This window comes from Mus pahari, chromosome X (assembly GCF_900095145.1).
Source record: "Mus pahari chromosome X, PAHARI_EIJ_v1.1, whole genome shotgun sequence".
Lineage (NCBI taxonomy): Eukaryota > Metazoa > Chordata > Mammalia > Rodentia > Muridae > Mus > Mus pahari.
Window position 1 is genome coordinate 8,322,419 of NC_034613.1, and position 12,435 is coordinate 8,334,853.

Consider the following 12,435-nt stretch of genomic DNA (forward strand, 5'->3'; position numbering starts at 1 on the left):
GATACGTTCAACAACACAAGGGATTCCACATGCTGCAAGGGATGTGGAACAAAGGAAATTCTCCTCCACTGCTGGTGGGAGTGCTAACTTGTACAGCCACTATGGTGGTTTGAATATGCTTGACCCATAGGTAATGGCACCATTAAAAGATGTGGCTTTTTTGGAAGAAGTTTGGTCTTAGAGAAAGTACATCACTATGGAGGGAGGATATATATATATATATATATATATATATATATATATATATATAGTTGGCCAGTATGACAAAGTCCTCTTCTCTTGACTAATGAAGTCCTCTTCTCTTGCCTAATGGTCAAGATATAGAACTCTCAGCATCTCTACAACCTCATTTGCTTACAGGCTGTCGTGCTTCCCAGGGTTTGCCTTTATAAGAGTTGCCTTGGTCACATTGTCCCTCTACAGTAATGGAAACTCAAAATAAGGTAGTAGTTTCTTACAAAATTGAAAATTGATCTACCTCAAGACCCAGCTATACCATTCCTGGACATAAACCCAAAGGACACACCACTATTCCACAAGGACCCTTGCCCAATTATGATCATGGCAACTTTATTAATAATATCTAGAAACTTCAAACAGCCTACATGTCCCTCAACCTAAGAATAGATAAAGAAAACAGCACATTCAGATAATGAAGTATTATTCAGCTATTAAAAACAACATGATAAAATTTGCAGACAAATGGATGGAACTAAAGAAATTAACCTTGAGTGAGAGAACCAACACCCAGAAAGACAAAGAGTATGTTATCACTTTCATGTCAACATTAGCTGTAACATAAAAGAGAATACTGCTATAGTCCACACACCCAGAGATACTAAGTAATGACTGGGGTTGGGAGATGTAAGGATCTCCCTGAGAAGAGGAAATAAAATAGATTTAGTGGGTTGACCTGAGGGAGGTGGGGTTGAGAACAGGAAAAATCTGGTGGAGAGTGAGGGACTGAAAAAAAAATGCTTGCAGAAATGACTGGTACTGGGGGATATTTGGGGAGCTAGGTGGAAACCTAGTACAATGGAAACAGAGTGGAATCTAAGAGATTAACCCTTCCAAAGATGCCTAGTAAGGAGGATATGGAGCCTGAACAAGTCATCGTCTGTAACCAGGCAAGACCTCAAGTAGATGGTTTGGGGCACCAAACTAGCCATGAAAACTTTGACTCACAGTTTATCCTGCCTGCAGAATATTCTGGGACTTGAGCCTAGCAGAATAATCATCAGAGAGACTAGTGAAACTCCATGTAGCAACTGTGGAAAGAGAATACTAGTCCCAGAACCAAACATTAGCCAAGTTTGGGGAGTCCTATGGAGGAGGAAAGAATTAGAAGTGTCATGGCTACTATAATAGCATGGTCCACAGAACCAACTGATTGAGACTCATGGAGACTGGTGGAGATCAGGGAGCTTGTAGGGATCTAAGCTAGATCCTCTACATATATGTTATGGCTTTGTAGCTTGCTGTTCTTGTGGAACTCTTAATAGTTGGAACAGGGTATGCCTCTGACTCTTTTGCCTGCTTCTGAGTCTTCTCTCCTCTGACTGGGCTGTCTACTCCAGTCTTTATGTGAATGTATACCTGATCTTATCTAGCTTATTACTCCCTGTTTGAATGATTACTGGGGGGGGGTGCTGATAGAAGGAAAAGAAGGGATTCATCTGAGGAATGAGGTGAGAAACTAGAGGAAAGGAAGGAAGGATGAACTGCAGCCAGTATATAATACATGAAAAAACAAACAAACAAACAAACAAACAAATAAATAAATAAACAACTGTTAAAGATATTGTGGTGTTTTTTGCATCAGTTAATTAATCTACTATTTATTCATTTTACATGCTACCTACTGCCCTCTACTCCCTGTCCCCCTTCACACAACTTGTTTCTTATCTCTCCTTTTCTCCTATAAGAAGGATGATCCCCCTCGCAGGTATCAATCCATCCTGGCACACCAAGTCACTGCAGGACTAGGTACATCTTCTCCTAATGCCTTCTCCATACATGGCAGCCCAGTTAAGAGGAACAGGCTCCATAGGCAGATAACAGAGTCAGGAACAACTCCTGCTCCAGTTGTTGGAGAAACTGCAAGAATACAAAGCTGTACATCTGCTTCATATGTGTGTGTGTGGGGGGGGGAGTCAAGTCTAGCCCATGTATGTCCTTTGGTTAGTGACTCAGTTTGGTATACTATTCAGCTATTAAAAATAAGGACATCATGAAATTCGCAGGCAATTAGAAATAGAAAATATCATTCTGAGTGAGGTGACCCAGACCCCAAAGGACATGCATAGTACATATTCACTTCTAAGTGGATATTTACTGTAAAGTATGGGATACCCATGCTACAGTACACAGACCCAAAGAGGATAAATAACAAGGAAGGCCCAAGGAATGATAATTGAGTATCACTCCAAAGGGGAAGTAAAATAATCACTGTAGATGTATGGAAGGAGGGAACTGAGTAGGAGAAGGGATGTGGAGGGGATTGAGTGAACAGGATTAGAAGTAGGGAGAGTTATGGAAAGAGGACCAGGAAATTGAATTGGTACAAGCAGAAGGTGGTACATCTCTAGGATGTGCCAGAGACCTGGGAAGGGTGTGGCTCTGAGGGCTTATGAAGGTGATTCTACCTGAAACTCCTCATAGTGGGAGATACAGAGCCTAAAGTGGCTACTTCCTGTAGCCAGGCAAGACTCGCAGTAGAGGGATAAGGACACCAACCCACCCAGAAAACCTTCGGCCCAAAATTTGTCCTACCTAAAAGAAGTGCAGGGGAAAAGGTGGAGCAGAGACTGAGAGAATGATCAACAAGTGACTGGTCTAACTTGAGACCCATCCCATGGGCAAGAAGAAATCTATGCACTATTATGTTTATTATGGTTGCAGACAGGAGCCTAGCATAACTGTCTTCTGAGAATCTCTTTCTAGCAGTTTTCTGAAACATGCATAGACCCACAGGCAAACATTAGAAGAAGCTCAGGGAGTCTTGTAGAAGAGTTGCAGAAAGGCTTGATGGAAAAGTATAGACACTCCACAAGACAAACAGAGTCAACTAACATGGGCCCTAGTGGCTCCCAAAAACTGAACACCCAACCAAATAAACAGTTAGATTAACTACAGATATGATATGAGAATGTGGCAGAGATCCAAGCAGACATTGAGATGAATCGATATCAATGGCCAAAGTTGAACCAATTTCAGCAACAAAATAATTAGTATAAAGTACATCTTCATCACTTCACACTTACACAAAAAATGAATATCTCCTTCAGAATTCAAAATAATTACATACTTTACATTCAAAAGGATGGAAACTAACTTCTCACTCTCCAAGTGTCGCCATGCCTCATAATTTGATCCAAAGGGTAAAGTCTGGATAGTCAGGAGACACCAAAGTGAATTTATGGTGGAAAAACCTACCATGAATTACCTCAGCCAGATAGTCAAGGCCAGCATGAATAGGAAACAGAGTCACATTGACAATGTGTACCCTTGAAGTGAGGAGCTAAGAATGGCAATTCATATCTGTGGTCTATCCCAAACAGACCATACAGCCCAGTCATGACAATAAACAGTCTAATCATGACAAAGAACTCTAATAGTGACAAAAATGTAGACAAATCCCAATAAAAGACATTCTACAAAACACATGATGAACATTTCTCAAAACTGTCATATCATCAAAAGAAATAAAATTCTACAGACACCAAGACTATCATCTATAGCTAGGATGGGATCCTAGAGCAGAAAAGGACCATTGGGTAAAAACTAAGACAATTTGAATAAAGTGTGGGTATTAGTAATGTATGAACATTGGCTCATTAATTGTGATAAATGTACCATGATAATACAAGATGTTGATAATAGGCAAAGACAGTATTGGGTGTGTGGAAATTCTATGTACTGGTTTTATAATTTTCAACAAATCTAAAGGTATGCTAGGATGCTATTTAACAATTTGTGTTGGGGCACAGCCCTGAATAGGGGTTGTGGCAGTACTTGGGGGTTACATCTGTGGTGGCTGCCAGAATGGCTAGAAACTATTAAATTTCTTCTGAGATCAAATAGATTTTTATAAGAACATAATGGATGGAGAGGAGAAAACCTATGGTGGCTTTGATGGCCATGATGCTACTATGTATGTGAGATTAATATCTTGTGATGGTCATGAATTTATTGTAAAAAGAGAACATAGATTAACATCAGGAACAATAAAGGCCATGCTGAGTAGTCCAGGTCAGTTTGCTGAGAATGAAACCAACAAGGTCAATTTTAGAGAGATCTCTTCACATGTGCTATCAAAAGTGTGCATGTATGTTATCTACAAGGTCCACTATAATTACAGCTCCACTGAAACTTCTGAATTCCCAGCTACACCTGAAATTTCACTGGAACTGCTGATGACCACAAACTTCCTAGATTGTTAAATAAAATTAATTATAATAAACTGTTAATTTTTTCACTATTTCAAAAAAACCAATTTGTGTTAAAGACAATGTGACAATAAAATATAGAATCAAAAATAACCCTTGGTTCCTCTCTCTCGGCCTCCCAACCGTAGGGCTATAAGCACATAAAGTCATGTCTAGTTTCACACATTACAGCAAGAGATCTAAATTCAGGTCCTCATACGTTCAAAGCAAGCATGCTCACCCACATAGCCGTATCACCCATCTTCCTTGTTTTTCCTTTTAGATTCTAGTAGGAATCTACATCCAGATCTCAGAACAGATTTTTATTTCTACTAAAATAAGTTTTATTAGATGACTAATCAGGGACTTGTCCATAGGAAATAATGATTCTCCTTCTTGAAGCAGGCCATAATTACCTTTTATCTATGGGTGAGATTGCATGAGACTTTTTCATCTGAGTTGGCATGTCAATTGTTGGGATTCTTCAAGTTTTGTTTAGGCAGGCAACACTGAGAAGACTCAGCAGGCTGCATTTACATATTTATTTGTTTATATGTATATGCAATAATGCTTTAAAAAGAGATTGTGGATTTTGGAGGAAGTTTCAGGATAGGGGACATGAGATGGGTAGGAAGGAGGATGCCAAATGAATAAAAAAGGAAAAGAAAAGAAGTATGGCCGCCCCTAGGTGTGTGAAAGCTTATTGTAGATATATGAGACAGCATAGCCAGAGGCAGACACCTCTGGGAGAATCCAGAGTGAACATGACCAGATGAAGCTGTATGGTATGGAGATAGAGGGACGGAGGGAGAGAAGGGTGAGAGAAGAAAGGAACCAGTCGCAGCAACCACTATGATTGTGAAAAGCTTGGAAAATAATTGGGATACTTTTTGCATTTAGAGAAACCTTGTTTCCAGATCTGCTCAAGATGATCCAGTTCATGCCTCTTTCCCTCAAGTGACTATGACTATAGCCTACTTTCACTCTGAACATTATCACATTCTGTCTGATAAAATCTTAAATATTGTTCCAAAACATCAAAAGAAAAATCATAATTTAGCTACTTTTCTTGTAGAGACTAGTAAACCAGCTAATGTTATTTGGCTACTGAACACTTAATTTTTGAAAATTTATTCTTTGAAAGTTTCATTTGCTGATATAGTGTATCTTGATGGATCATTTCCACACAATCGCCTATTCTTTCTCAAGAACCCTTCCATTGTATGTCCTTATGTTCATATCTGTGATGGTTTATATATGGCCTGGTTGGAATAGGAGTGTCACTGTGGGTGTGGGCTTAAGACTCTCACCCCAGTTGCCTGGAGGTCTGTCTACCACTAGCAGTCTTTGGATGAAGATGTAGAACTCTCAGCTCGGCCTGCACCATGCCTGCCTGGTTACTGCCATGCTCCCACCTTGATGATAAGGGAATGAACCTCTTAACCTGTAAGTCGGCCCCAATTAAATGTTGTTTTTTTGTAAGACTTGCCTTGGTCAAGGTGTCTGTTCATAACAGTAAAACCATAACTAAGACAGTATCGTCTTTTTTACTTATTTATGGACAGAATCTCCTTAGTGCTGATCATTCTCATGGGAGTGGGCCACAGTTCTAAAGAAAAGTGCTTTCCCTTACTCACTATCCATCAATTTCTCTAGTTGCATCTAGTTGCTCTATCTCTGGCTCCCTTCCTTAATACATGCTAGGGTATTTTTTCAACATCCAAGGCTTTATTACTAACATTAATATCTAAGGTTAGTTTTTGTAGCCTCAACTGGCTCTTCAACTTCTGGCACATTTGATCTTCTGGCCCGTGGAGTGGCCATAGGGTTTGGTATTGGCTGTGTGTGGTTCCTGGAGCTTTGCAAAAAGACTGGTACACCTATCATCCCTTAAAAGTACTGGACAGGAACACAATGTCTCAGGCCTTGAGAGACTATAAGACAAACTTGTTGAAGGCAAGGATCTTACCCCCATCCTTGAGGATGTAACTTTGGGCCCAGCTGCTCACCTACAGTCCACACACCTTCAGTTTGGGCACTTGCAAAATTCACACATCTATGACTATCACCACAAATACAGCTGCTCTGTTCTCCCAGCCAGGAAGCTTCATCTTTTGAAACATCTAGGACAGGACAGAGGTGACTACATCTTAAACTCATAAATAATATTTTAAGCACAACCTGATTGAAAGTAGACTTGGTTTGTCTGGCCAGAAACCTCTACAAGTAGATGTTCTGACATTGGGTTCCTTGTGTTGCACCATTTGGTCTTTGTGGTGAATGTTAACACTCATAATGATGCCTCCTGCTTGGTCAGGTCAGGATTTCACAGTACTCCTCTCAATCCTCTGAGTCTAATATCCTCTCCAGCCATTTTCTCCAATGTCCTTTGAACCTTGGGGCAGTGGTTGATAATGTTGCCCCATATACTTTTGAGTGTTCACAGTCGTGTATTCTCTGGAATTTGAACAGTAATACATCTCTGTATTAATCACTGCCAATTTCAACAAGAAGTTTCTCTGACCAACATTGGGTATGGCGCAAATCTCTGAATATAGACATATTTTTTTATATAGAAGACAGTTTCACAACATGGACATTTAGAAAACATTAACAAGATTGGCAGCTTCTCCTTAGGGCTTTTGACTTCTGGGGTCACAAGTTTTACCTTGTTTATTGTACCAGGCATGACTTTTCCCCAGTGAAACAGAAGAGTGGTTAGTTTGATCTCTACCATAAAGTGCAGTCTATGAATAGTACATAGAATTTGGCTATTAATTGGATATAATTAATTTTCCTAACCCTCTTACCTCAAATTCTCAGTAAAATTAACTTGGAGCCTGGATGTTCTCCACATTCAGGTGTATAGTTTGAGACTAAGTTATTTATAGTGATTCATATCCCCTAGAAATAAACAAATTCAGGCAAAATACCATGTAACCTTCTCTACAGTCTCCTTGTGAAAAGCTGAAATTCCTTGACATCCTTGTGAAAGTGTTACCAAGCATATTATCACTCTAAATTTCTGACAGAACCATCTTCTCAGAATGTACAAATGAAGAGATAAAGCCATAATCTAAGGAAAAAAGAATATGCTAAAATCTAGACTGTGTGAGATAATATTCCCTTTCTTTTTAAATTGAGTTGCCCCAGAAATATAACCCTGAATGCAGCATACTGTGAAAAACATATTCTCTACCACACACCTTACATCTCAAAACCCAGTTTGCTTTTCTTTACATCTGAGAAGACTTTAGTAACAGCACTTTAGAGATGCAGTTTTCCAGATATTGTATTTGCAGAGGCAACCTATCATATGAGTAAGGAAGAAAGCAAATTATTCTGCTTTCCCATTGTTCTCGTCCCTAAATCTATTTATAATTTTGTTCCAAAATAACCTTTGATAAACTTGGTGCTAGTTTGAGTTGATTCTAAGCATATTGAAGCACCTAAGTCTGTCTGAAAGTGTCAGACCATATGATGCCATCAAAAGTCATCCACACAGATGAGAAGCGATAGTAGGGAGAGGAAGGAGTAAAGATCAAAGGAGTCACTTGCTGAAACCCACTGGGGACCATGGCACAGCATCCTTTTCCCCTACTTTCTGAGAGGCGAGAAATCTGAGGACTATCAAACATCTGGCAATTACTCACCTGGGTGCTGCTAATGATTGTTGTAATGAGATGGAGCAAGGCCAATATTCTTCCTGCTGTGCTCTTATTAGTGAGAAATAGTATCTACTTGTCTTATTTCTATTTTAACCCACCATGTAATCTAAGAAATGAAGAATCTATGCAGCATTTCTGAGACAGCAAAATAGAGGAGCAGGAAATATTCTGAGGAAAGTATGCTGCGATAAGACATTCGGCCACTTCTGGGGACAGATATTTGGGATGAGAAAAGATAAAGTAGAATAGGGTTTCAGTAGAAGAGAAAAAAGCTTAAACTACAGTAACCCCTCTCTATTGCTCAACTGCTATTAGTCACATTTCCCCCACATAACATTTAACCCCTGAAAACCTCCACAGTTTGTTAAAGCCTGATTAAAATTATAATTTCTGCATATACTTTGCCTCATCACTTTGGTGGAAACTTGTTTCCCCATCCTTCAGTCTGCTTTTACTAGAGCTTATAAGTTGTTGAATCACATGATGCATATATATATATATATATATATATATATATATATATATATATATGGCTCATATTCCCAAGCATAATGACACAAATAAACCATTTCAAAAGCTTTATCAAAAGCCATTTTAGGAATTGGTCTTCATGCAAGAGAACATTGTTAAGGATATCTGGATCCCTAAAGTTACACCTTTACACTGAACTCATCATGGAGCCTCTTGTACAGTGTCTTTTGATTTCAGTGAGTCATTCTGTAAGAGATGATTATTCTATTTTATTGATGCCATGCTACATATATCACTGAAGGATCACCTGTCTTACAGATGTATTTTAAAGTATTTTCAGTCTCTGATGTGTGCCTGGATTTTTTTTTTAATCTCTGAAGAGTGGGTTGTAAAAAACCAAGTTATTCATATCTATTTGTACTGTTGCTATTATTGTTCTGGTTTTGATAGTTTTGATCAAGTGTCTACAGCATTTATTGTTTTTGTTGTTGTTGTTGTTGTTGTTGTTGTTGTTGTTGAGACAGGGTTAGATGGCCTCTAATTCTTTAAGTAGCTGAGATGACGTGAGCTGCTGATCTTCCTGCCTTTACCTCTTGACTGTAAGGATTACATGTATTTGCTACCACAACATTCATACAGTGCCGGGGATCAAACACAAAAGTCTGCATGCCAGACAGGCACTCTACAAACTGAACTATGTTCCCATACTGTTATCAGTGTTTGGAAAAAACTTTGAAATAACAATTATTGTCTTAGTTTGTGTTTAAGTGGGTAAATGTGTATGACTCAAGGTTTCAATGTACATTAATGACCATATTTTTTTCATTCATTTTATTATGCTTGGGATTAAAACTACATTGCTGTGTATGTAAAGCAAGTACTTTATAACAAATATATGTCTCCAGGTCTTGGTGGCTTTTTTCTTTATTAAATTCTACTATATTTTAACAGATTCTTATTTTCAGGAAATATTTTCATTTTTATTGTTTCTATATTGTGTACACTCTACTCTTTGTTGTACAACAATTTATGTGGATGGACTTCTTTGGAAGCCCTTCTAGATTGTTGATAATTATATAACCAGAGGCTGGAGAGATGGTTCAGCAATTAACATAGATTATTGCTTTTGTAGATGAACCAGATTCAGTTCCCAGCACCAACACGGTGGTTTACGACCACTTGTAAGTCCAGTACCAGGAGATTACATATTTTTCTCTTTTTATAAAATGAGAACACAAAGTTGAATGGACATGGAATGAAGGGTATATAAGGAGTTTGGGGAGGATGAAATTAATCAAAATACATTATATGAACCTCTCAAAGAATTATTTAAAGTATTTTAGAAATAATTTTTTAAAAAATATTTATCTAAAATTATCATTTATTTAATTATCAAACCTTTCCTCATTATGAATAAAATTTTACTTTTATTGCTTTTTGTACTATCTGATGTATTACAATAATTAAATGATCCAAAGAGCAGATGATACAATCTAGCCCAGTCTCTCATATCCTACCAATTTGAGCTTTCCTCCAGAGGAATTTCATCAGCTCTGTGTTTGTCTTTCCTGCTGCTTCTATGCATTTAAGGCCACATATGTACATGGAAGATAAATAGCTTTTTATGCAGGTGTTAATTTATTATTTATCTATGAAGACCATTCTTTGGCAGATGCTTTACACTTTTGTAATAGTTTTAGAGTATATTATTGTATAAAAATATTTAGTTCATTATGTTCAAAAATAAGTTTTTAATTATATAAAAATTTTCACTGACATAAATATATTTCAAAAAACTTTACATACATCTTTATGTTTCAGTACGCTATGTGGGGATATAGAGAAATTATAATCTAATTGGAAGTGTATGTGTGTGTGTTTGTGTGTATGTATGTATGTATGTGTTTGTGTGTGTGTTATATGTGTGTTTGTATATATACAAAGGTATTACCAATATGCATTTATTCTGACACTGTACAATGATCAACACATGTCACCATCTTCAATAAAACTGGGCTACTTAATTTGTACACTTTTGTGCTTTTTTCATAATCATAAATAAGTTTAGGGTTGTTCGACAGTTATCTACCTATTCAATTTAGATAGTAGGTAACATTTTTATACTCTTTCTTGGTGTGTAGATCAGACTATTCTTGAACTTGTTTTTCTTGATTTCATCCTCCCAAATGGGATTACAAGTATAAACAACTATACCCATCTATTACATATGTGATTATATTGTATAAATACATACACACACACACACGCATATATATATATATATATACATATACATATATACATATATACATATACATATGTAAACAATAATCCTTTGATTTGTTTAACCATAAGCACTGTGTATGGAAAAGAAAAAAAAACAGAAGCCATTTCATGTTCCTAGTCTTTTGTTTAAGATATTTGATTTTACAATGTGTTATTTCACATTTTGGAATGTGAGGATTATTGAATATTTAATTTATAGCCCACCTTTCTAAGTTGATTTGTTATATTTTCATTGTCTTTTATAGGCATACTTTCAACAATAACTGCATGATTAAGTAGTTTTAGTGCTTAAATCTAGAGTATTACACCACTACATTTTCTTTCTCCAGGTGTTTATAATTTCCATTCCTCACTTTGTAGTAGAATATGTCTTTTGCTTTGGCTTAATGAATCGTGTCTGACAGCAGTTTCCCTGGAAACAGAGGTTGAGGCAAAGATTTATATGGAGAAAGATAATATATGTCTGGATGTATGGCAAACAATAACTGAAAAAAAACAGGGACAAAAGTATGTGAAGGTCATGCAACTATGACAAGGCTTCAGTCAGTTGAATGGAAAGTTCTAGACACAGATTTCACCGTCAGTAGCCCTTTAGGATTACTCTAAAACTGATTAGGGATGATACAATAATCGCATTCTCTGAGGGTTCTTATTTGCTCCTTACCTGACAGCCATCAGCAGACAGGAATTCCTTTTTCTTACAATGGAAAGAAAGATATATAGCATATTCTAAAAGTAAAAAATTTCCCTGAAAATGAAGCTTTATCCCTCAAGTCTTTTTACCATCAAAATTACATGGTGATAGTAATTGTTGTCTAAGGTTCACAGTAAATATGATGCTGGGCTTATTATAATTCTTTCCTAAGTTAACTATTTTAATTTGGACAGGTGTGGGTCTACATTTCACTTCAATACTGGGTGGGATATTAGAACAACACCACTTGGGTAGGTGAAACACAGAGGCCCTAGGCTGCATGTCAGGCTTGTGGGACTTCTATGCACTCCTCAGAGGTGGTACTCCTTGATGAGAGAAACAGCCTTTCTTGTCCAAACTGTTCATTCATGCAAAAAAGAATGCATAAAACTAACTCAGGGTGGACCAGAGATTAAAATACCTTTTGTAGGAAAGGATGCCCAGGAAGGGAAGCTTAGTAGCTAAACCCTTGGGGCCTATCTAGGTACTTCATTAGCATGGAGAACTCTAGGCTCTATGCTACATGACCAGTTGTTATAGTCCTTTTAGTGGGATGTCATAGTGGTCACCTGTTCCAGGACAGGAGTCTGGATGGAAGGTAATGAACTCCTGCCATTTTCCATTAAGAGTTCTGGGTTCTGAACTTTTGCTACAATCTTACCAGTTCTTCTGTCTGGTGGCATGGTTCACTGCTCTTCATCCAGGCACATTTTTCTTTTGTGTAGATTTCAAAACATGTAGCAAACATGTAAGTGGCTATTTGTTAACCATTCTCTGTGCTCAGCAATAGAAGGTGGCTTGTTTTGTTTTCTTTCTTTCTTTCTTTCTTTCTTTCTTTCTTTCTTTCTTTCTTTCTTTCTTTCTTTCTTTCTTTCTTTCTTTCTTTCTT

General features: G+C 37.4%; 2 pseudogenes; one reads left to right on the forward strand and one right to left on the reverse strand.

The window, feature by feature from the left end:
• Window positions 1-4,100: 4,100 nt before the first annotated feature.
• On the forward strand, window positions 4,101-4,442 carry LOC110314145 (annotated as a pseudogene).
• A 1,738-nt stretch (window positions 4,443-6,180) lies between these two features.
• LOC110314060 lies at window positions 6,181-6,721 on the reverse strand (annotated as a pseudogene).
• Between the last annotated feature and the right edge of the window lie 5,714 nt (window positions 6,722-12,435).